Genomic DNA, 22,607 nt, shown 5'->3' with positions numbered 1-22,607 from the left:
TTCTGAGCAATCTGTTAAATTCAACAAAAATTTTTTTTAATGCTAGTCACCCAGGAAGTCTTCAGTACACTTAAATTTGATGGGAAAAACAGCTTACTGCATTGTTGTGAATTTTACATCTCCTTTAATAACATTGTGTTTGCTTAAAGCATTAGCAGGGATTTAAAAATCTTAATTCCAAATTTAGATTAAGATATAAGTGATAGAAAATGCTTCCATTTTATTTCGGCATCTGAATAAAGAAATACAAACGTAGAATAGTTTTTATCCCTTAGATGTTCAAATGGTGCAAATATGTCTTAACCAGTTTTAACAGTGTCTTACTGAGGAAAGAAAAACAAAAACAAAAACACCACAAAAACTGAAGATAGAAAAAGGAGACATCCATAAAAAATTCCTCAAATATTGATTAATCAGTCATCTGATTTTAAATGTGACTCTAATCAAATCAACTGTATATTCTTTAATACTATATATGAGGATTAAAATTGGGGGTCAGTGCCTGGAAATGCTATTTACACTTTTGAGTTTATATGGGAAATACTGCTTTGATGAAATAACTTTTTCGGTATAATGTGTTTGAATTCTGACTAGCAGAGTTAATCACCACCATTGGTTTATTTAATTCTACAGAATTACTAGCAAAGATACAAATGAGGAAGTAACCCTAGACAACGGATCTCACCGAACATCATCTTAGTGTGTGTACTTTTTCCACTGGTATGGTCATAGCAGTTAAATGTTACCACTGTATGTAGCAAAATATCTTTAAGACGTGTGTGTGTGTGTGGGGGGGGAAACCACAATTATCTAAAGAACATGTTGGCCCTGAAGCATTAACTTGCCTAAAACTACATATTCTACTCCATGAGTGAATAGTAAGTAGGTTTCCTGCTCTTACCTATGTAAAAAGACCTATTGTTTGCATGCATTAATTATAGGGATAAAAGCCTCAAGACAACTGTTCACTGTTGCTTTTTGCACTCTCCATTGTTTTGGAGGAAAAATAAGCATAAAACAATAGACTAGAGAAACTGAATCAATCGTAATTGTTTCAACTTTGACAAATAAATGCCAATCTTGATGGATGACAATCGAAACATTTCCAAGGGAAATGGAGACCTTCAGCCTATTAAGACGAATTAAAAAATGTTTTTGAGGAATGGAAAATTAATTTTAAAAAAATCACAAGCTGCCTAATTGATAATTCCTTCTATAAACAACATAATCGATTTCTCAAGAAAGTATTACCTTAGAAATGCATTTCGTCCAAAGAAACATCCCCACAAGTAAATCTATTGATAGTTAGTAGCACTGTAGAACCAGATAAAAATGGAATCTATAAGAATTAACCTAATTGACAGGGCTCTAGAGCTAATCCATTTCCATCAGTCATTTGTTCACAGTGCGTACTCCTGAGGACTTGTTGAATTGCGCACTAGGCGCCCATTCTAAGAGAGTTCACAGCCTTCGGGAGGGGGGAATCGCAGGCGGCCCGGCGGTTCACTTCCAGATTCAGGCTGAGCAACCGGTCGGGATGCGGGATCCACGACCCGGACAGTAGGGGGCTTTGGAGCGGTGTGCGGCTCGCCCGCGAGCCAGGTCCTGAGAGGAGTGCGAGGCCCAGACCGCAACGACCGCGGAAGCCCTAACCCGCGGGAGTTCCCGGACCCGACAGCCGGGCGGCTGCGGCTGCGGCGCCCAACAGCGCCCGGAGCGGGCGGGCCCCGGCCTCAGCTCCCGCGCCACCGCTTTCCCCCCCCAACCCTCCCCCCCCCCGCCCAAGAGAGCCGGGGACGAGAGGCCGCCGCCCGCAGGCAGCGGGAAGCGCGGCAAGCCCGCGTCCGCTCTCACCGCCGGGGCCCGCACGGGGTGGGGCGCCGGGCTCCGGACAGTGGGGGCTCCGGACAGTGGAGGCTCCGGGTGCGCCCTCCCTCAAACCCTGGCCTGCAGGAGCCCGGGCCTCCCCGCCTCGGACCACGACACCCTCGCGGGCCGCCCCCCAGAGCAGCGCGGCAAGACACCCTCCAGGATCTCCCTCGGGGAGCGGCCGGGGAGCGAGCGGGCGCCCCGCCCCTGCCCGGGGCGGTCGGACGGCAGCGGGCGCTGGGCGGTGCGGGGACTACTTTCCGCCGCTTGTCCACGCCCCGCCCCTTGTCCTCGCGCGGCGGAACGCTCCGCGCTGCGCCGGTGGCGGCAGGATACAGCCGCCACTGCGCGACTTATAAGAGCTCCTTGTGCGGCGCCATTTTAAGCCTCTCGGTCTGTGGCAGCTGCGCTAGCTCGGCCCTAGAAGCAGAGAGCGAGGGGAGGCGGAGACGGAGGAAGGTCCGAGGAGCAGCTCCAGTCCCCGCCGAGTCGCCACCGCAGGCCGAGGACGGTCGGACTCCAGCGGCGGGAGGAGCCTGTTCCCCTGAGGTGCTTGGGCGCTCCCTTCCTTACCCTTCCGGGGCTGCTCCCGCTCCCTCTTCGGAGCCAAACTTCGTCGCGGGCGCGCGGTCCCGGCGGCGGCTGGGAGCCGGGCCCGGCGCGGCGCGGAGGCCCGGGGTGGGGAGCGGGGGGGTGCGGGCTGGGGGCGCCGAGGAGGCGGCGGGGGCGGGCCGCGCCCGGGGGGCGGAGGGCGGCGGCCGGGCCCGGGTTCCGGTTGCGCTGCTCCTCGGGGCCCCGGGGGCGCCGCTGGCGGGGAGGGGGCGACGCGAGGGTGCGTCCAGGAGCTCGATGGCCGGTGGGGGCGGTCGCGGGGGAGGCTGTGGTTTCCGTCCGGGGCTCCGGCCGCGGCCGAGTTTGGGGGAGGGACCCTGTGCCTCGGGATGCTCCGGGCCGGAGTGGGGGGCGGGGTGGGGACGGGGGTGGGGGGCTCCGCCTTCCCAGTCCCAGCGGGGAGTTGGGGTACGGACGCTGGGCCTGGGACGCCACCCAGGTCCCATCTGCCGGGTCGATAGGGCCAGTAGACTTTCTGTTCAGATTCCCTCTTTCGTTCTTAAGGACGAATTAAGAGAATTCTTAAGAGAATTGTTTTTTGTTTTTAATGCCACGCTTATGTGAGTTTGGCACTGGCGCTTGTTTAGACCCAAGCAACTTTAAACCTTAGAGGAACCAAACTACTAGTGCAGACGGTGCGATGCGTCAGTAGGGTTTGCACATATAAATCCGTGTCCTGCACCTATATCTTGTACCGTGCAGGTGAGTGAAAGCGGCATGCAACGTACGGGGAGTCTTTTGGATTTATGGCGGTGGGTGTGAGACCCTAGTAAAAATAGGGGCGGGGGCCAGGGCGACTGGCTTACTGTTTCTTATCAAGTGAACGGCGGGATTCAGCTCCTGAGTGCTTCGAGAATCTTGTTGGTAGAAATGATTTATTCAAATACTTTTAGGGCAGATAAACATGATTTTTAGAGCACGTTTTCTTTTCAGCAGAGTGAATTGTTTCCTCGCTACGAAATTGACCAAATAATTGCAACTTCTTTCAGTGTTTTGTCTAGGGAGAGGATTTTGAACAGAGACTGAAAGTTCTCAAAGCCTCCTTCTGAATCCGCGAAACTTAAAAGCTTTGGCAGCTGGGTGTAGTTGTTTCCTTCGTTTTCAGTTCCCTTTTGGAGGGAGCATTGTCTCCATACTTTCTATCTTCCAGACATCTGTGGTCTCCCCTCCCCCCTGAGTTTGTGAGTGGTGAATGAAGAGAGACTGGCCTGCTGGTATGCAGAGGTCGGCAAAAGGAAATCGAGGAGTGGTTTTAGTGAAATGAGAGCTTTGTATCATGAATAGTGGTGGCTTAGACTAGACATCAAGTTGAAGAGACGGCTATCCTTTGAAAAGTCTAGGCTAATGTTTTTCAGATCGCTGAAGTTACAGCGTATTTTGTGTGTAATTTAGGAAGCCATTTCATTATTGTCAGTTGGTGAACATTCAGGACCTGCAGATATCTTCGTGTTAACTTGTTTTTATCCTACAAAATAGTAGACATAGCTTGAAATGTCTTTACATAACGCTACCGTTAACTGCTTAAATTAGTGACATAAACTTTTATTTTGGAGACTTTGTTTTGGGTCTAAACTGAGGCTGCTGCAGTATTTATTTTACTTTCACATTCTCTGGATTAAAAAAAAAGAACCATTAAGGTTTACTGGAGAATATCGTTTCTCAAAATTTGCTTAATTTGCACCCAATATTCATTACTTTGACCCAGTCTTTGTTCTGAAGGCCATGTACAAGGACAAGGCCCTAAAGTGATTGCAACAGTAACTTGAAAAACTTGCAGAAGACTATTCTATAGGATTAAAGGAATGCTGAGACTATTCAAGCCTGAAGTCCTTGAGGGGGAAAAAATGCACTAGGAAGTTTAGTATAGCGTGCAACTTAGAGTCCTTGTGGAGTCCTAAGCTTGAGACTCTCCCAGAGGCTGGAACAGTCATTTTAAATAGCTTTCAGGGAAAACTATGTTTTTAAAATAAGGCGGTTAATAAAAAAGTAAAACATTTACCAGTGTTCAATGTCAAGTATTCAAGAGTTTTCTTTCTTTTGAACTAATTATTAGTTATCCTTTGCCAAGATTATTATGTAGAGTAAATGTATATTCCAATATTAAAACTCATCAAACTGAATTGAGCTTCGTACTGTTACTAATCATGACTAGAATGAAAATTGTTCATATATATGAAGTTTTTGTGTGTGCTTGTTTTCATAGATACTTCCCTCTCCAAATAGGAAGGGAAGACATGAAGTAGGCAAATTTCTCAAAGGGTATTTTAAGATGTAGCACTTAACATAAACTATGTGCAGATACCCTTTTTTGTTGGGAGGGTGGCAAGAGGAGTATAAATATTGTTGAAACTAGGGATGTGGATAATTAAAAAGTTTGAATATCTTTCTTATAGTTGTAAGTAGCAGTGAAATTATAACCCCCCAAAATGGACTAAGTATATTCAGCCAAATGAAACTTTTGTGTTATTCAAATGAAAGAATACGTCTGTCCAGTTACAACATGATTTTGTTTCTCTTTCATAGTTTACTAGTTGTTGATAATAATTGCAGATGAGTAGGTGGTAAATTTTTTAAGTTTGTACTTTGAGCTTGGTTGGAAGTATTCTTGATTGCTAACCCAGGGTGGAAGGGGTGAATGCTTTTTGTGTAGGACAAACTTCTAATTAAAAGTATTGCAACTCTTGTGTAGTGCTTCATATTGACTTGGGACATTGTTTTTGAAAACATTAGTTGTATTAAGTTTTTCTTGCAGCTCTCTTCTTGTTGGGAATATGATATCTTCTGTTGAAATAGCTTGACTAAAAACATTTTTATACCATAAAAGTAAATAGTAAACATAGATTAGGAACTGCTTCGTGATTATTCTAGAGCATGTAGCTGTTGCCTCCTGTGCCCTCATATAGAGGATACTGATTTGCAGAATTAGTTCTCCTTCTTTAACAGACCATTGTTTATGTAATGCGTTCTAATTGTGTGATAGATAACTAGGCTAATAGGCTAAAATAAGTATATACTTCTCAGGTTCCATGAAGAGAAAATACGTGATTTGTGTTGCTTGAAATGAGTAGGAATTAACTCGTATAGTTTTTCATCATTTAAAGTCAGGAGAAAGTTCTTTATTTCCTCTGTTTACTTAGGAATGCTGCTTGTGTTTTTGTGTTTCATGCAAGACAGAGCTTGACTCAGTTTGAAACCTAGATCCATTGAGGCCTGAACCCTGTTATCCTTAAAAGTATGTATAAAATCTACTTTCCCTACAGAAAGATGCTCTTGTAACAGAGAAAGTCAGTTACATTAGGAACCCTTTTTTTAGAGTTTAACTGCCTTTTTGAATTTAATTGTGGGCATCTTTTTAAAGATTTTATTTATTTATTTGACAGAGAGACAGCAAGAGAGGGAACACAAGCAGGGGGAGTGGGAGAGGGAGAAGCAGGCTTCCTGCTTTGCAGGGAGCCCGATGCGGGGCTCCATCCCAGGACCTTGGGATCATGACCTGAGCCGAAGGCAGACGCTTAACGACTGAGCCACCCAGGCGCCCCTCATCTCTTCTTTTAAGAGACATTCCCCACGCCCCAGAGTCTCCCTCAAACCCGATGCAGCTGCAGAGTGAGAGTAGTGTTGGGGCATGTTTTCATTGCATGCTTTGGTCATGTTGAGTGCCCTCCAGTGGATATAATGTAATGCTTGTGATTTTTTTTCCCCCCAGCAAGTTTGTGTGGAATATATTTTTGAACAGTTCTGATGAGAAAGCATCAATCAAGAAACCTTTTGAATTCTAGAATAATTTATTCATATCAATACTGATCATTAAAAGATTGGCTTGAGAAAATGTCATCTCAACCAATATTTGTAGGAGAAAGATCAGAGTTAAATTAGGGATTACATTTAATGTAACCCACTTTAAGTAGGTTAAATATATCATGATGATAAAACCAAACACTCACTATAATAATTTGGGGGTGAGGGATCATGTGTTTAGCTGTCCTAATGAATTACAGAAACTAAAGTTCTCAGAAAAAGTTAATCAGATTGTCAGTGTGTCTAAAATAAGGTACACAGTAAAAACATGAGTAAGTGCTCAATTCAGTTATATTATCAAGAAATATGTCTGTGTTAGGAACTAGATAGAAACAAAACTAGCTCAGTCAGTGTATGTGAACTCTAGACTATAATGCCCTGGTTACTATAGGCTCTCATTGTATAAGGTTGTGGGTGGTGATGTACTATGCCAATATTTTGCCCTTTAAATTTTTCAATAAAAACCTTTCTCCCTGCTCCTGTAGTAAAGGTCTTATGTTTCCATTAGTAACATTTTTTAATGAATATACTTGTTTTCAGTTTGGATTCTGATTAGTAACAAGAATGAAGTGTATTCTCAATTAACTTTTGGAAGTCAAGTGTTAATTTTATGGAAAATTTATCAGTTCAGACAAACTTTAAAATGTTGCCTGTTTTCCATAATGGGTGGTTGAAGTGAAATCGAAAAGTTGACAGTAGGGGAGGAAAATGACAGTATCACTGCTCCATTTTCCTCTTGGAATTCAAGTAATTTTTTGAAAACGATAATTTTTGACTAAGAAATATTGTTAAGTTTTTTTTTAAAAGCACAACAAGAATGCCTTGTTTTATACAAATGGTTATTCAGAATGGATTGTGTTTTTTTCCCACAGTGGATCATTTTTGGAATTAGTAATGTTCAAGTTGATTCTTAGTATTTGCATCATTTATTGTCTCTTAAGGCTGCTGTTCCAGTTTTCCAAAATTTTTACGAGATAGAGTGGATTTGAAAGTTCTTCTAAAAAGTATGTGCATACAGCTTATTGAAAAATTCTATTAGGGACTTAATTTATCTCTGAAATTGGCTGCTTGTCTTCCTTATTGTAACATAAACATTTTGACATTCAAGATAAGTGACTAAAGTAAGATTGCTTTCGTAAGTCATATAGGATTGGTCTTCTATTATAGTGGCAATGGCCACTCGATGTTTCTAGGACCATTTGGTATAGGGTAACTGGGACTGTGGAATACAACAAATTGGAGAATACAAATCCCTTCTAAGCAGCCCATCTTCAGCAGTTCCAGCTATTGTATGGGAATATAGTTCATGTTGCCACATCATCTGATTTTTTTTTTTCTTGAGAGAGGCAGGGAATCAGATTAATGTGCATCCTTTGATTTGCACATGTTGGTGAATGACATTCATGTTTTAAGACACTATTCACAAATTAAATACACCTACTGGCAGGATACTGCCAGTTTGTAACATCTGTGGTAGTCCCATTTAGAGTACAGTTCTTTATGATAATGATTCTACTAAAAGAGAATGATATGAATCTGTGGGTTCATATAACATAGGAAATAAGGTTTTTAAACTATTAGGGTCATGTTTAGGTACTTGGAAAATACCTTCTATACATGAGGAACTTAAAAGCACTTTTGTATTATTAACTTGTTTGTGAAATCTGGGAAACTCACACTTGAGTTTAGGAATTATAAGATAGTTTTGGTCAAGGAAAAGGAGAAATAACAACTTGGTCATCTTAATTATAGTTTTTTAAAGAGCATTTTTAAGAGAGATTTCAAAACTTAATCTGTGAAGATATTAAAATGCTGGACATATTTTGGCTGCGTGTACATAATCATGTCAGCCTGAAATTTTATTGATGTCTTTAAATCATGTCCTGGTTTTTATCTGAAGTCTACGCTTTAAACAGAAACTATTATCAGACCAAATCCAAAACTTAAAAGCAAAGTTTAGATAATGAAAAATTAATTGAATAAAAGTTTTACTTAAATTAATGGCATGCTATTACTTGGTTAGAATAAATTTATGCAGGCAGTTAAATAGATTTTGGTTAAATCTTTTGTTGCTAGGGCAATGTTTTTCATTTCTGGAGTTTGAAAAGTTGGGTGTTTAGTCTGCAAGCTACATGTTTAAATGACAAGCTGTGTCTGGACTGAAGTTGTAGTGCATAGGGCAACATTGATTATAAAACGCAGTATCTGAGAATAGTGCTACAGTTGTAGTTATATGATATGGTATAGAATACAAACAAAACCGGTCAGTGAACTTTTCACAAAACATTTATCTCAGAGGTCCTTACTCCTTGGCCTATCCCACTATCCCCATGTAACTTTGCCAAGCCACTGTAAAGTTTCTTATAATATTCCAGAAATTTCCTGCCTCTGATTTTTTATGAACTTGTTGAAAAGGTTCACCCCCGCCCTCCCCGCCCCAGCAGTTTGAATAGTGTGAACAGCTGGATGATGCTGGGGTGAAAATGCTTCATAGCACTTCCCATTTTCTCCCGTATTTATTTGTCTCTTCATTTCTTCACTAATGTTCCCACAGTTTTACTTGTGATTTCCTAATTCACATGTTGCTGTACTGTTTCCTTTTAACTGATTTGTAACAGATAGGTTAAACAATTAGTGAAAAAAATTGGGTGGGAGGGAGATATTTTTAATCTGTTTGTTCTGTCAAGTTCATCAGTTCTCAAGGCATACAAACCATATCTGTGATTAATAAATCTTACCGTGAATGCTGGTAGCTGATCTGACTTGGAAGTAAAAGATGTGCAAAGGCTGAAGGGTTAGTTTAATAAGCTTTTATTAAAAGGGTTTTAGGATAGCTGGAATAATTGTGATGTATGTGTATGTATATACACACATTTTATTGTACATTTTTCATATAAAAGTGTGAGAAGTTAGATTTACTGCAGAATTTCTTGGAAATGCAATTTGAAGATGATCTTAAATGATTGTAGTAATTTGCTGCACTGAGGAGTGGTTGTTGTAAACTTTTTTTTTTTTTTAAGTATAATTAAGTGGTTTGGGGTAAGGATATAGGGAGTGAGTCTGTCTTTGAAGTTTGCCCTATACTAGATGAGTGCCATATGTGTAAAACAGGAACAAGGGTTTCTTGGAAATATTTTCCAGTCTAACTGTGGAGGTTTCCAAGTGGTGTTCCATTCTACTATGTAGAAAGTACTGGCTTAGACAGTTATTTTTCTGAGCTACTGAAAGATTGCAGCAATGTCAGACATTACTTCTGTCTACCTAATAGTTCATTTAGATGCAAAAGTAGACATTAAATGTTTTAAGAAACCTAGTATGCGTGGACATATAACTCTTTCGATACATTTGTAAGTTTAGTCTGTTTTCTGGCATTTTGCTGAATTCTACAGTTTGGTTTTTAAGTCCAGCTATTTTATTATTTTTTTATTACCTGTGGAAAAAACTACGTGAGACTATGAAATTAGGTTTATATTGTGCTATTTATGAATATTTTGTGTGATCCATTCATGTAGTTAAAACTATTCTCTATCTGATAGTTGTCCTGTAGGTCACTATTTCCTGCCTTAATTTGTCCTCTTTCCTCTGACCTGAATCAGTGCCAGTCATTCTGTTTCCCATAGAATAAGAAATAAGAGGCTAGAAAGTTTAAGAAATTAAAAGTCTGGAACACCTAAAGATTGGGGGTCACTCATGAGGCAGAGTAGTGATAGTTAAATTGATATTGCTCAAAAGTGGAAGCTGGGAAGTACTAAAATTGGACTTTTCTTTTGTAAGAATACTGAATAATCATTTTTGAAGAATACCCTGACTGTAGGCTAAAGGGCCTCAGATTTCTCCCTTTGCCATTATACCCCAGACTGTATTACATTTCTCTAGAAAGCTCCAAGACAGGAAGACTATTTAACCTTCTCCGCTCTTCAAGTGAGTCCCCTCTCGCCCTTCAGAAGCTAAGCAGGAACTCCTTCACCACCTTATCAATCTGCATCAAATGTCCATCTTTAAAATGGAGGAAAGAGTATATCTTGGTCAGAGGCCAGTCCTGACTCATGCCTTTTCAAGGACTTTGTTCTTTTAGTTATACCTAACTTTTCTGTGTTAGTCTTATCCCTCCAGATTCTAATCCCATTGTGGTTTTGTTTGTTTGTGGGATTTTTGTTGTTGTTCTCCATTGCCCACCTTTTATCATCCTCCTTAAATTCACTTATTGTGCCTTCTATAATTCATAGTCATCAGCAGACCCCTTTTATTTTCAGTGTATTCTGAGAATGTTCCCTTCTTTTTTTTTTTTTTAAAGATTTAATTTATTTAATTGACAGAAAGACAGCGAGAGAGGGAACACAAGCAGGGGGAGGGTCAGAGGGAGAAGCAGGCTTCCCACTGAGCAGGGAGCCCGATGCGGGGCTCGATCCCAGGATCCTGAGATCACTACCTGAGCCGAAGGCAGTCGCTCAACCAACTGAGCCACCCAGGCGCCCCTCCCGTCTCTTTCTTAATCCCACTGTAACCTAGCCTGTCTTCTAATAATGCTACTTCCCTTGCAGCTCTCTCAGTACCTTTTTGCACAGCTTTTACTACTAAACCAAGAGAGAGAGAAGATGTCTTTGTTTCTCATTGTCACGTCTTAACCATTATTTTCCAGAACTTCAAACTTTGACTCTCATGCCATCAAATTATACTACCCATTACCACTCTCTTTTAGTCATCTGCCAACTTTCCTGGGGAGGTGTTGGGATGTTTGAGAAAAGAAGAAAAAGTAAGGAGGGGTCATCTCCTTCCTTCCTTGAACACTTTATTAGCCTGGCTCACTGTCTTCTTTATTTCTGTCATAATTCTTGGTGATATCATTGTCCATGTAGAACAGTGCTACTCAAAATGTCGTCTGGTCTGAACTGTTTGTTACTAGCATGGATTATGATAAGGGGTTTGTGCCAGAATATAAATCACCTATCACTAAATTCTTCTTGATAAAGGATGCAGTGTGTTGATTTATAATCTAGCAGAAGCTCTTTATGGTGTCATGGTCTGGCTCTTTGAGGAACATTGATATAAAAGATGCTTCCAATATTCTGGGCTATTAGTTCCTTGATTTCTTCTCCAGTGATGTTATTTTTCAGTCTAATTCATCCACGTGTTCCCATTTCATATCCTAGAATACCTTGTCTTTTACCAGTAACTATCCCCACCCCAGTCTCATTTCAAGTGTCCTACTGTCTTATTCCTCTAGTAAATACTTCCAGTTCCAACAGCCCTTCTTCTCCACCAGAACCTCCAATCTATCCATTTAAGCTTTTCATTATCCCTCACCTTCACTTATACCCAGTTGAAATTTCATGTTGAAGAATAATCTCTTATATATACTCTCAACAACTTTGTCCTTCTCTGGCTTCATGCCCAATGGTCCCTGGTCTATTCAACCTCTTTTATGACTGTATTTTTCTTTTTCTTTTTCTTTTTCTCAAACATCCCAGCACCTCCTCCCCTATCTTCACTCATCTAATGTCCTTGCTTTCTATTTCACTAAGCATATTGAATGATTGAAAGAATTCCTGCATGCTCCCATATCTGTGACTGCGCTCTTTACTTTCTCTGTCATGGTGGGTGAACTTTAATGTTCCAAGAGAAGGACAACCCGTTCATTTGTACACTAGATCCCATTCCCTCTTGGTCTCAGGAATAGTACTATTGTCAGTCTCCCTTCTCTTGCATCATTGGTTTTTCCTTCTCTGCTAGCTCTTGCCATGAGCATACAAAAATGATTGTTTATCTCATTTTAAAACAGATTTCTCTTCCCGTCTCCCCTTTCACCCACCACCTACACAAAATACCTTGAAAATTCTGCTTATATTCATTCTCCCTTTTCTTTTGAACCCTACCAGCAACCACTGTTCTAAATTTCCAGTCCTCATTTCATTTAACCTATTAGTAGCATTTGGCACAGTTGGCTTGAAATGCCTTTTCCTTTGACTTCTAGGCCACCATGTCTGCTAGCAGTTTTCTTCGTACTTCACTGGTGGTTCCTTAGTCGCCTTTGCTTTTTCTGTTATCTCTCTGACCTCTTTGTTGATGTGGCTGAGAGTTTAGTTTTAGGACCTCTCCTTTCTTGTCTAAATACAGTCCAGTCTCATAGCTTTAAACAGATAAATTTATTTGCTGATAACTTCCAAATTCATATCCCTAGCTTGGGTTTCTTCTCTGAACTCTACATGCTAATACCCAACATTTTGAAAAAAATTTGGGGTGTCTAAGAAGCATCACAAACTTAATACATCAAGAGCTGAGCTCCCAGTTTCCCATAAGGCTGCTTCTCTTAGTTGTTCCTAAATGCAACTGATTCTTTCCAGTTACTCAGACTTCTGACAGTATTGTTCTTGACTCATTTTTCTCTCACACAGCATATCCAAACCCTGTCTGCAAATCATGTCTGCTCTCCCTTTAAAAATATCTAAAACCTTAACCATTTCTTACCATAGCCATGCCATTGTATCAGTTGCCCAGATTACTGCACAGGCCTTCTAACTGGTCTCCCTGCTTACACCTTTGTTCCCCTAAAACGTATTTTCAACACAGTAGCTAGAGTAATCCTTTTAAAGCAATAGATCATGTAACTTTCTGTTCAGAAACCTCCAGGTGCTTACCATCTCTTTCAGTAAAAGCACAAAAGTTAGTTTTTCTGTTCAGCACTCTCTTTATCACCTATTACTTTCCTTTTCTTCTGTGCCACTATTATGTTTTTCCTCCAACTGGTGAAGCATGCTCCCATATCATGGCTCACTTCCTCACCTCTTTCAGGTTTTTTCTTGCTGTCCTGTCTAAAATCACAGTCCTTCCCTAACTTCCTATCTCCTTTCTTGGTTTATGTTTTTCCTTAGTCCTTATCACTCTGTAACATAATAAATAACATAATAATATTTGTTTTGTTATTTTCCTTTTTCTTAGCCTACTAGGATGTAAACTCCAGAAAGACAGGGATTTTTGTCTGTGTCCTTGAGTGTTTTCTTCCCAATGCCTACAGCCATATTGCATAAGTAAGTTGATTGGTAAATATGTGTTGAGTGAGTCTTATTACCTCATTTGGATCATTCCCGATAGCATATAGGTATATTCCAGACCTTTGCAGAGATGGTTCCTTCTTGTCATTTATGGCTCATGTTCAGGTATCATTTCTACATTGAGGTCTTTCCTGTTCACTCATTTTCATTTTATCATATTATTTGGTTTGTGGCACTTATACTCTGAAGTAACATTGTTTACTTGTTTGTTCTTTCTTCTCCTGGTCTTGTCTTAATTTTGTATCCCTGGTACCCAGAAGAGTGTCTGGAAGTTACAGATGCTCAGTAAAGGTTTGTTGGCTGGGTGAATATTCTAGACTTGGACACCCTTTGTTTTGCTCCAGCTAATGCCCCATTTATTTCTGTGCTCCATTTCACAGTGTGTTCCTATCCTATGGACATGTCTCCGCTTTTCATCTCCCATTCCAGTTCATGCTCTGCTTTCATTTATTCTGGTGAATATGCTCCACTGAGCTCACTATTGGACCTGCATGTTGACCAACCATATGGATACTTTTTAGCTTTATTCTTGCTGGACTACCCAGCATTTGATATATATATTTTTTATTTTTATTTATTTTTTTCTTTCTTCCTTCTGTAACAGCACTCACCAGTAGAATTTTCTGTGGTGGTAGAGATGTTCTACATCTGTGTTGTCCAGTATGGTAACCAACAGCTACATGTGGCGATTGAGCATTTGAAATATTCAATCTGAGGAACTAAATTTTTAATAAAGTTAAATGTGAATAACCACATGTGACAAGTAGCTACCTGTATTGGACAGTGCAGTTCTGGAAATACTCCCCCTTTTTTTTCCTTTGTTGCACTAAACTCAGTATCACAACCTAATTGGTCAACCCAGATACCTAAGATTCTTCTTTAGTTCCTCTTACCCTACTTTAATTTCTCTCATTTATTACAACCAGTCTGTTGTTTCTATTTCCAAAGTATTTCTCCAGTGTAGCTATTTTTTGTGCTTAGTTCTCCTACCCTAGCTTAAGCCACCACCATCACCTGGACTGTTTGCTATAATTTCTTTACAGGTTTCCCTTTATTTCTTGTCCCCTTTTCAGTTTTTCCCATTATAACCAAAATCAGCTTTTAAAAACTCGTTGGGCGCCTGGGTGGCTCAGTCAGTTAAGCATCCAGACTCTTGGTTTCAGCTCAGGTCATGATCTCAGGGTCCTGGGACTGAGCCCTGCCTTGAACTTCGTGCTCAGCGGGGAGTCTGCTTGAGATTATTTCTCCATCCCCCCTCCACCCCCCCCCCCCGCCCCTGCACATGCACAAGCATGCTTTCTCGCTCTCAAATAAGTAAATAAATAAAATCTTTAAAAACTCAGTGGGATTTTGTTACTCACCAGATTATAACCTTTCATGGACTTTCAGTAGCACTTAGGGGAAAAAAAGCTTTCCTTACCAAAGGCTAGAGAACCCTACAGGATCTGGCTATTTTCAGCCTCATCTCATTGCACTCACTTTCCCACTATAATTAAACACTGGTCTTGAGGTTTCGTTCTTAAACGTGATCAGGGCTTTATTACTCTGGGCTTCTGCACATGTTACTTCTGTTTCTGGAATGTTCCTGCTCTGCTCCTTATATGCTGTAAGACAGCAGTCTCTTTTGCATCCTTCAGGTCTCAGCTTTTGAAGGCTACCTTCAAGAAGCCTTTGGCCACTATAAGTAGGACCTTCCACTTGTCCTTGTGTCATTCCACTCCCTTCTACTTGTTACTTAGTTATACACATAACGCTCTTTGAAATTATTCATTTATTGTCTGTTTCCCTTTCAAGGATGCAAGGACCATGTCTGCTTTAATCGCCACTGTCTACCCAGAATCTATTATACCTCCTCACATGTAGCATTTGCATAAACATTTGTTGAATAAATGAAATCTACACATACGTTGTATTTATGCCATTGGTATTGCTATATCCTTTAACTTTTCAGTAAATGAAGGAATTATGGGGAAACTTGTGGAACATAAAATCTTGATTAACATCACAAATTGGCAAATCGAGAAAACAAAGAACATAATATACCATTGAGGCGTCCATATATACCTCCACGTTATGACTCATTTACTGGTGTATTTTTGGGCTTAAAATAGAACAGAGATTTAGAGCTATTCCTTGAAGTTTTTTTTGTATTGAGATAATGAAAGTAGTTACATTTTGAAAATAAAAGCTTCCTAGCTCACTCTACTTTCTGTAATATTCTGCTACTCTTTCTAAATATAAGAGAGCCTCATGATTTGGAAACCTGTTACTGTGGTAAGGCTGTCAAAGGCAGCAAAAATGTCTTTCTGTTTGGGAAAGTAACATAAACTTCATATGCATGGTGAGATATAGAAGGTTGCTAAAGATTAAGAAGAATCAGGGCACCTGGGTGGCTCAGTCGGTTAAGCATCTGATTCTTGATTTCAGCTCAGATCATGATCTCAGGGTCCTGAGATTGAGCCCTGCGCGGGACTCTGGCGCTTAGCCCGGAGTCAGCTTGAGATTCTCTCTCTCCCTCGCCCCCTGCCACTCCCACTCTTGTGCTCACTCTCTCTCTCAATAAATAAATAAAATCTTTTAAAAAAGAAGGTTACAGTAAGAATCTGTGTTGTCCTAATGAAAGGTGTTTCTTAAAGAGCTGGACCCTGTGGTTACTCTATGGAGTCCCATTTGTTTTATTATTTAACTTGAGTTGTTGACCATTACATACATAGAATTGGATATGGTTCATCTACAGCTGTAGCCTTTTGCTGGGGGTAGCAGTGTCAGCAACATATATGACATTTTAAACAAATTTAAAAATGCAATGCCAGGGCCCTATCCCAACCCTACTGGGTTAAAGAACCATGGGGATGGAGTGGAGTCCTCTGGGTTTAAATTTCTAGGTTAGAGTCATTGGAAGGATCTGGTAGCCAGTTTAAAGGATCCTTCAAGCAAACATGGAGATCTTTATAGTAAAAAAAAAGACTTTAAAAGGCATGCGTATATTGAGGCCTGATTCTGGTTTAGTCCATACCTGGTCTTAATGGCCGGAAGTGTTTTTTTCCAAATAAATGGTCTTGATGTGGCCTTCATATGTCATTTGTTCCAGTTTTGTTTTTCACATAAACTGTTTCTGGAAGTACAGGCAAAAGCAGTGTGTGACCTCTCAGCAACCTGTTAACTTACTTAAAAAACCCTTTCTGTTACTGGGTCTTCACATTTAGGTCTGATGTACTTAATTAAAAATGTAAACTCAGTTGCCTTTGGTTTGTTCTCTATAATAAATAGGTGAGGGGATGGGCAACTACTGTTCTCCACCTGTTTTTGTATGGCCTGAGGACTAAGAATAGTTTTTATATTTTTTAATGGCTGATTAAAAAGTTAAAAGAAGGATCAGATCTCATGACATGTGAAAGTACATGAAATTGCAAATTTGCAATTTCCATGAGTAAAGTTTTACTGGAATACAGCCATGCTTGTTTGTGTACATATTGTCTGTGGCTGCTTTCACACTGTAATAGAGTTGAGTAGTTGCAACAAAGATCTTTTTTAAAAAAACATTTTTATCCTTGGAAGTATAGTTGACATACAATGTTGTATTTGTTCCATGTGTACAACATAACGATTTGACAGTTCTGTACATTACTCACTGCTCATCATGATAAGCATAGTCACCATTGTCACCATACAACACTATTACAATATTATTGTATTATTATCTATGTTTCCAATGCTGTACTTTTCATCTCTGTGATGTATTTATTTCATAACTGGGAAATATATATATGTGTGTGTGTGTGTGTGTGTGTATAAAAGACTGGGAATTTGTACCTCTTAATTCCCTTCACCTGTTTGACCCATCCCTCACTCCTTCCCTCTGGCAACCACTAGTTCTCTGTATTTATGAGTCTTTCTGCTTTTTTGTTCATTTGTTTTTTAGATTCCACATACAGGTGAAATCATATGGTATTTGTCTTTCTTTGTCTTAGTTCACTCAGCGTAATTCCCTCTAAGAGGTCCATCCATGTTGTTATGAATGGCACCCATTCCTTTTTTTTTTTTAATGGCTGAGTAGTATCCCATTGTGTGTGTGTGTGTATGTATATATATATACACATATATATATATACCCCACATCTTTATCCATTCATCTGTGGATGGACATTTAGGTTGCTTCCATATCTTGGCTATTGTAAATAATGCTGCAATAAACATGGGGTGCATATATCTTTTCCAATTAGTGTTTTCGTTTTCTTTGGATACATACCTAGTTGTGGGTGGAGTTACTGGATCAATATGGTGTTTCTACTGTTAATTTTTTGAGGAACCTCCGTATTGTTTTCCACAGTGGTTGCACCAATTTCCACTGCCACCAACTGCACAGGGGTTCCCTTTTCACCACATCCTTGCCAACACTTATTATTTCTTGTCTTGTTGATACTAGCCATTCTGGTTTGTGTGAGGTGATATCACATACTGGTTTTGATTTGCATTTCCCTGATGATTAATGATGTTGAGCATCTTTTTATGTGTCTTTTGGCTGTCTGTAGGTCTTCTTTGGAAAAATGTTTATTCAGGTCCTCTGTCCAGGTTTTAATTAGGTGTTTGGGTTTTTTTGGTGTTGTGTAAGTTCTTTATATATTTTGGATACTAATCTTTATTGGATATATCATTTGCAAATATTTTCTCCCATTTGGTAGGCTGCCTTTTCATTTTGTTGCAAGCTTTGCTCGCAAAGCTTTTTATTTTGGTGTAGTCCCGTTTTATGGTCTACAAAGCCTAAAATAATTACTGTCTGGCCCTTTACAGAAAAAGTTTGCTGACCTCTGTTTCAGATACTACGTTCTTAATAAATGAATCCTTCATGTTCCTAAAGGCATTTAAGAAGTCTCCTAGGTTATATAATTGTTTGTTGGTTATCTAAGTCTTTGTATTATTTCATTTGTCTTACTGTCTAATTTTTTTGAGCATCTTTCTTATTGGCACATTCAGTCCATCAAATTATTTAAAAGCTTGGTATGTGCTAAGCACTTTGGATACAATGAGAGAACTAAAGATACAACCCCAGCCCTCACTGTGTTCACACATTGAACTTTTTTTTTTTAAGGTCTCTGTGCTGTATGGTGGGAAACTCTTATAACAAGTGAAAAAGAGGAAGGTTATTGCTAAGGGGTATAAAGTAACGCATTAATTACTTCTAGAAGTCATTGAGTCCCTTGCTGTTCATTCTGCCTATAGCCTGAACCTAGAGATTAACATCTGGAGACTTTCTTGAAATAAACCCTTACATCTCCTTAGCATAATAAGCTTGTGTTTGAAAATTTTGCATTTTCTTGTCAGCAGTAGCGCCATCTAGCTAGGCAAGAGGCAAAGTATGAAGTATGTAGTGAGTCGCATCTTAGATTGTTTTTTGTTTTTTCCCTGTAGTCAGTGTTCAAAGAAAGTAGTTCTTTTTGCTAACCTTTCTCTTGCATTGATCTACAACATTATTAAATACGAATTGTCCTTAGCTTTCAGATGGGGGTGGGATACATGATTTGATTAAAAGGGCACATGACTCTGAGCTTAAACATAAGACCTGGATTTGAATTTTAACTGAGCAGTTTATTAGCTATACTCTTTTATATTAACTGCTCCTAGTCAGGCTTTTAATCTGATAATTTGGGGAATGTTGTCTACTTTATGAGGTTTCTGGGAACATTCAGTGGGGTAACATTAGACTCAGAATTCAAGTTACTAAGCATTTAATTATGATACATTGTTAAGTATGTCAAGGGGAAAATTAGATGTTTACCTGATATTACAAGGCAACATCCTAAAATTACGCTGTAAAATATATTTAAAATAAGTCAGTAAAATCTGGCATTACTTTGTGATGCAGTTGATTCTTAGAATAGTGCCATTTTAATAGAACAAGAACTGAATGAAAATTTCTATTAAACTACTAAAAATAGGAAAATTATGTAATTAAATAAAATGTTATTTGTCTGAATATCAAAAAAATGCAGTGTTTGATTTCCTTGCTTTTAGAAAACATTTTTCCAAAGAATGTCTTTTTTTTTTTTTTTTTTTTGCCTTGAGGTACTAATGGTTGGCTGAGAAGGTTCCACATTTCTTTTGCAGAGAGTCTATTTTATAGGCCACTCAGCTTTCATACTTAGAAACATTTCCTTAATGTTCAGTATCACTGGCTAACACATATGGGGCTAAATGATATATTTTCTTGGACATGTATCATTTCTAATACTATTGTATTACATTAAATTTAATTCTGGGAATGTATGCAAAAATCTTAAAATATGCAAATGTTTTGCATTATCAGGTATGTGTTGAATTTTTTTTCTCCTGAAAATATTCATTATTTTTAATGGCTACATAGTTATCCACTACCCCTTCTCACTTGGGTGATTTACAATTAGTAGTAGCTTCCTGATTGGTGTCCCTGCTTTTCTTTTGGCCCCTCACCCTCTTTTTTTATCCATACAGACACTAGAGTGAATTTTAAAAGGCCTAAATCAACAGTACATGCACCTCAGTGGCTTCCTAGTGCACTTTGGATTTTATTCTACATCCTTATTGACCTGGTCCTTTCCTCTTTTCATAGTTCCCTGACATCTCGTTACACTGGTGACCTTTTAGTACCTTTACCAAACAGCTCATAACCTTCCTTTGCACTTTTTCTCTGCATGAGGTGTTCTGTCCCGTCTTCAGTTGACTGGCTCCTCCTCCTCTGCTCAGATGTCCCTACCATCATCCGTCATTCTTACCGAGAGTAGCCTTCCTCCTCAACCAGTTACTCTGTTCTCACCTTGTTTATTTCCTTCACACCAGTTCTCTTTAAATTGTTTTGTTTTTATTAACTTTCTAATCATAGAATGCAAGCTTTACTAGATGTATGACCTTGACTCTCATTCACTGTTATTGCAGTGCCAGTAATATGAAAGGTGTTACATATTTGTTCAATGGATGAAAATATATTCCATTTAATAAATTATTTTTTATTCATTCCCTTGCTGATGAGCATTTGGGTAATTTCCAGCAATTTCTATGACTGCTTCACTGTGCAGACCTCTTGGCATACTTCTGTGAATATTCCTGCATAATAATTTCTGTTTTAAAAATGGAACTTTAAAGTGAGAGGGTATTTACACTTATATTTAATGGGTAGTGCCAACTTACCCTCCAGAAAGTTTCTGCCAGTTTAACTACAGTTACCTCTTAAATAATGAGATTAGGGGCACCAGACCCACACAGTCCAAAGTCTCTGTATAACTTTGACTCCTCCAAAACTTAACTTGCTATAGCCTACTGTTGATAGAAAAAAAAAAAGCCTTACTAATAACATAAACAGAGGATTAAGACATTTTTTGTATGTTGTATTATATACTGTATTCTTACCATAAAGTAAGCTAGAGAAAAGAAAATATGAAGAAAATCATAAGAGAAAATACTTTTATTGCAGTACTGTATTATTAAAAAAAAATCCATGTATATAAGAAACAAGTGTTGGCAAGGATGTGGAGAAAATGGAACCTTCTCGCACTGTTGGTGGGAAGGCAAACTGGTGCAGCCATCGTGGAAAATAGTATGGAGTTTCCTCGAAAAATTAAAAATAGAACTACCATATGATCCAGTAATTCCAGTACTGGGTATTTACCCAAAGAATGCAAACACACTAATTTGAGAAAATATATGCACCCCTATGTTTATAGCAGTATAGCCAACCTATGGAAGCAGCCCAAGTGTCCATTGATGGATGAATGGATAAAGAAGATGTAGTTTATGTAATGGAATATTATTCAGCCATAAAAATGAATGAAATCTTGCCATTTGCAACAGCATGGAGAGAGCTAGAGAGCATAATGCTAAGCGAAATAAGTTAGAGAAAGACAAATACCATATGATCTCACTCGTGTGGAATTTAAAAAACAAAACAAATGAGCAAAGAAAAAAAAGGCAAACCAAGAAACAGACTCTTAACCATGGAGAACAAACTGATGGTTATCTTTACTGGTCTGATAAACAAAATAAATGAGTTTCTATTCTTTTGTGTATATTTATTGCTATTTTTCCTTTGAAATGATGGTTCCTGCCCTTTCCCTGATGTTTTTTTCTTAATGATTTGTCCTTAGTTCTTTGCGTACTGTGGATATTAACCTTTAATCATATTTTACCTGTCTTGTGTCCAGCATGTCATTTTTTAAATTACTTTGTATGTGGTGGGTTTTTGTTGTTGTTGTTTTTGCCTGGAATTTAAAAATTTTATGTACACACACAAATGGTCCAGAGTTTCAAGTCATACTTCTGTTTGGCTTCTTACCATCATTTATTTCTATATATACCATCCTTGCTTATATATACCTTGTTTTATCTCATTGTTTTGTTTGATTTCTTACATGTAAGTATTTGATGAATGTAGGTTTAATTTTAATATAGGGAAATGAAAATAGATGAAAAAAGGATAAAAGAAATGTTTTTTTCGAAGACAAGCCTGTTTCCTGATACTGTTAATCACATAATCCACTGCCTCCCGCTACTTGAAGTATCACCTCTTTGATTTATTAAATTGCCATATTATCTCTTGGTGTTGTCTGATTACAGTAGTCTCTTACCCATTCATATCCCAGTTATACAATTCTTTAATTGCTGTGGCTGTTGATTTATAATGTATTTTAGTATCTGATAGAATCGGTCTCTTCTCATAGTTATTTCAGTCTTTTATTTTCCTTAATTATCTTCATACTTCTATTCCAAATGAGCTTAAGAACCATTTTCAGTGCTTAAGAAATCTGAGAATTTTGGGGGAATACATTAAATTCATAAACTAAGAGAAAACTAACAATATCTTACTAATATAAAAGTTTTCCAGTCAAAAAACATAACTCCATTTAATCTTGTATGTACTTTGTTTTTATTGTTGCTTTCATGAATGAGATCTTTTTGTGATTATATTTTTCTAACCAATTTGTATATAGGAAAGTAGTTTGTACATAATGGTCCCTTTTATTAAAAATCTAGTTTAACTGTGAATTGTTTTCTGTGCAGCCTTGTCACACTGTAACTTAAAATGGGTGGTGTGAAAGTGTCTCTAGAGTGTTAACAAAGAAAGTCCTCAAGTTAAAAAGTATTTAGCTAATCATCATTTTGTGAACTCGAAAGAGAAACAGGATTTTCAGTTTCAGGATATAATGGAAACAGACCCTCCCACATCCCACGTAGCTTATAGTCTTTAGCCTTCTAAAATAGACTTGTAGCCTGCTTAGCTTTTGTGACTGCTGCCTCTTTAAGGAGACAAGT

At 38.8% G+C, this 22,607-nt stretch overlaps 1 protein-coding gene across 2 annotated transcripts in view; it reads left to right on the top strand.

Annotated features, from left to right (window-relative positions):
- The first annotated feature begins 2,199 nt into the window (after positions 1-2,199).
- CTNNB1 (catenin beta 1) overlaps positions 2,200-22,607 on the top strand; it is a 39,500-nt gene continuing 19,092 nt past the window's right edge. For both annotated transcript variants that reach the window (XM_028107196.2, XM_028107195.2), the window contains exon 1: positions 2,200-2,418. The gene's annotated coding sequence lies outside the window, so the exon portion shown is untranslated. The remainder of the gene's footprint in view (positions 2,419-22,607) is intronic.

This window comes from Eumetopias jubatus, unplaced genomic scaffold (assembly GCF_037043125.1).
Source record: "Eumetopias jubatus isolate StellerSeaLion01/CBP00866 unplaced genomic scaffold, mEumJub1_p1.0 scaffold_1, whole genome shotgun sequence".
Classification (NCBI taxonomy): Eukaryota; Metazoa; Chordata; class Mammalia; order Carnivora; family Otariidae; genus Eumetopias; species Eumetopias jubatus.
This window is presented reverse-complemented; position numbering and strand designations above follow the sequence as displayed.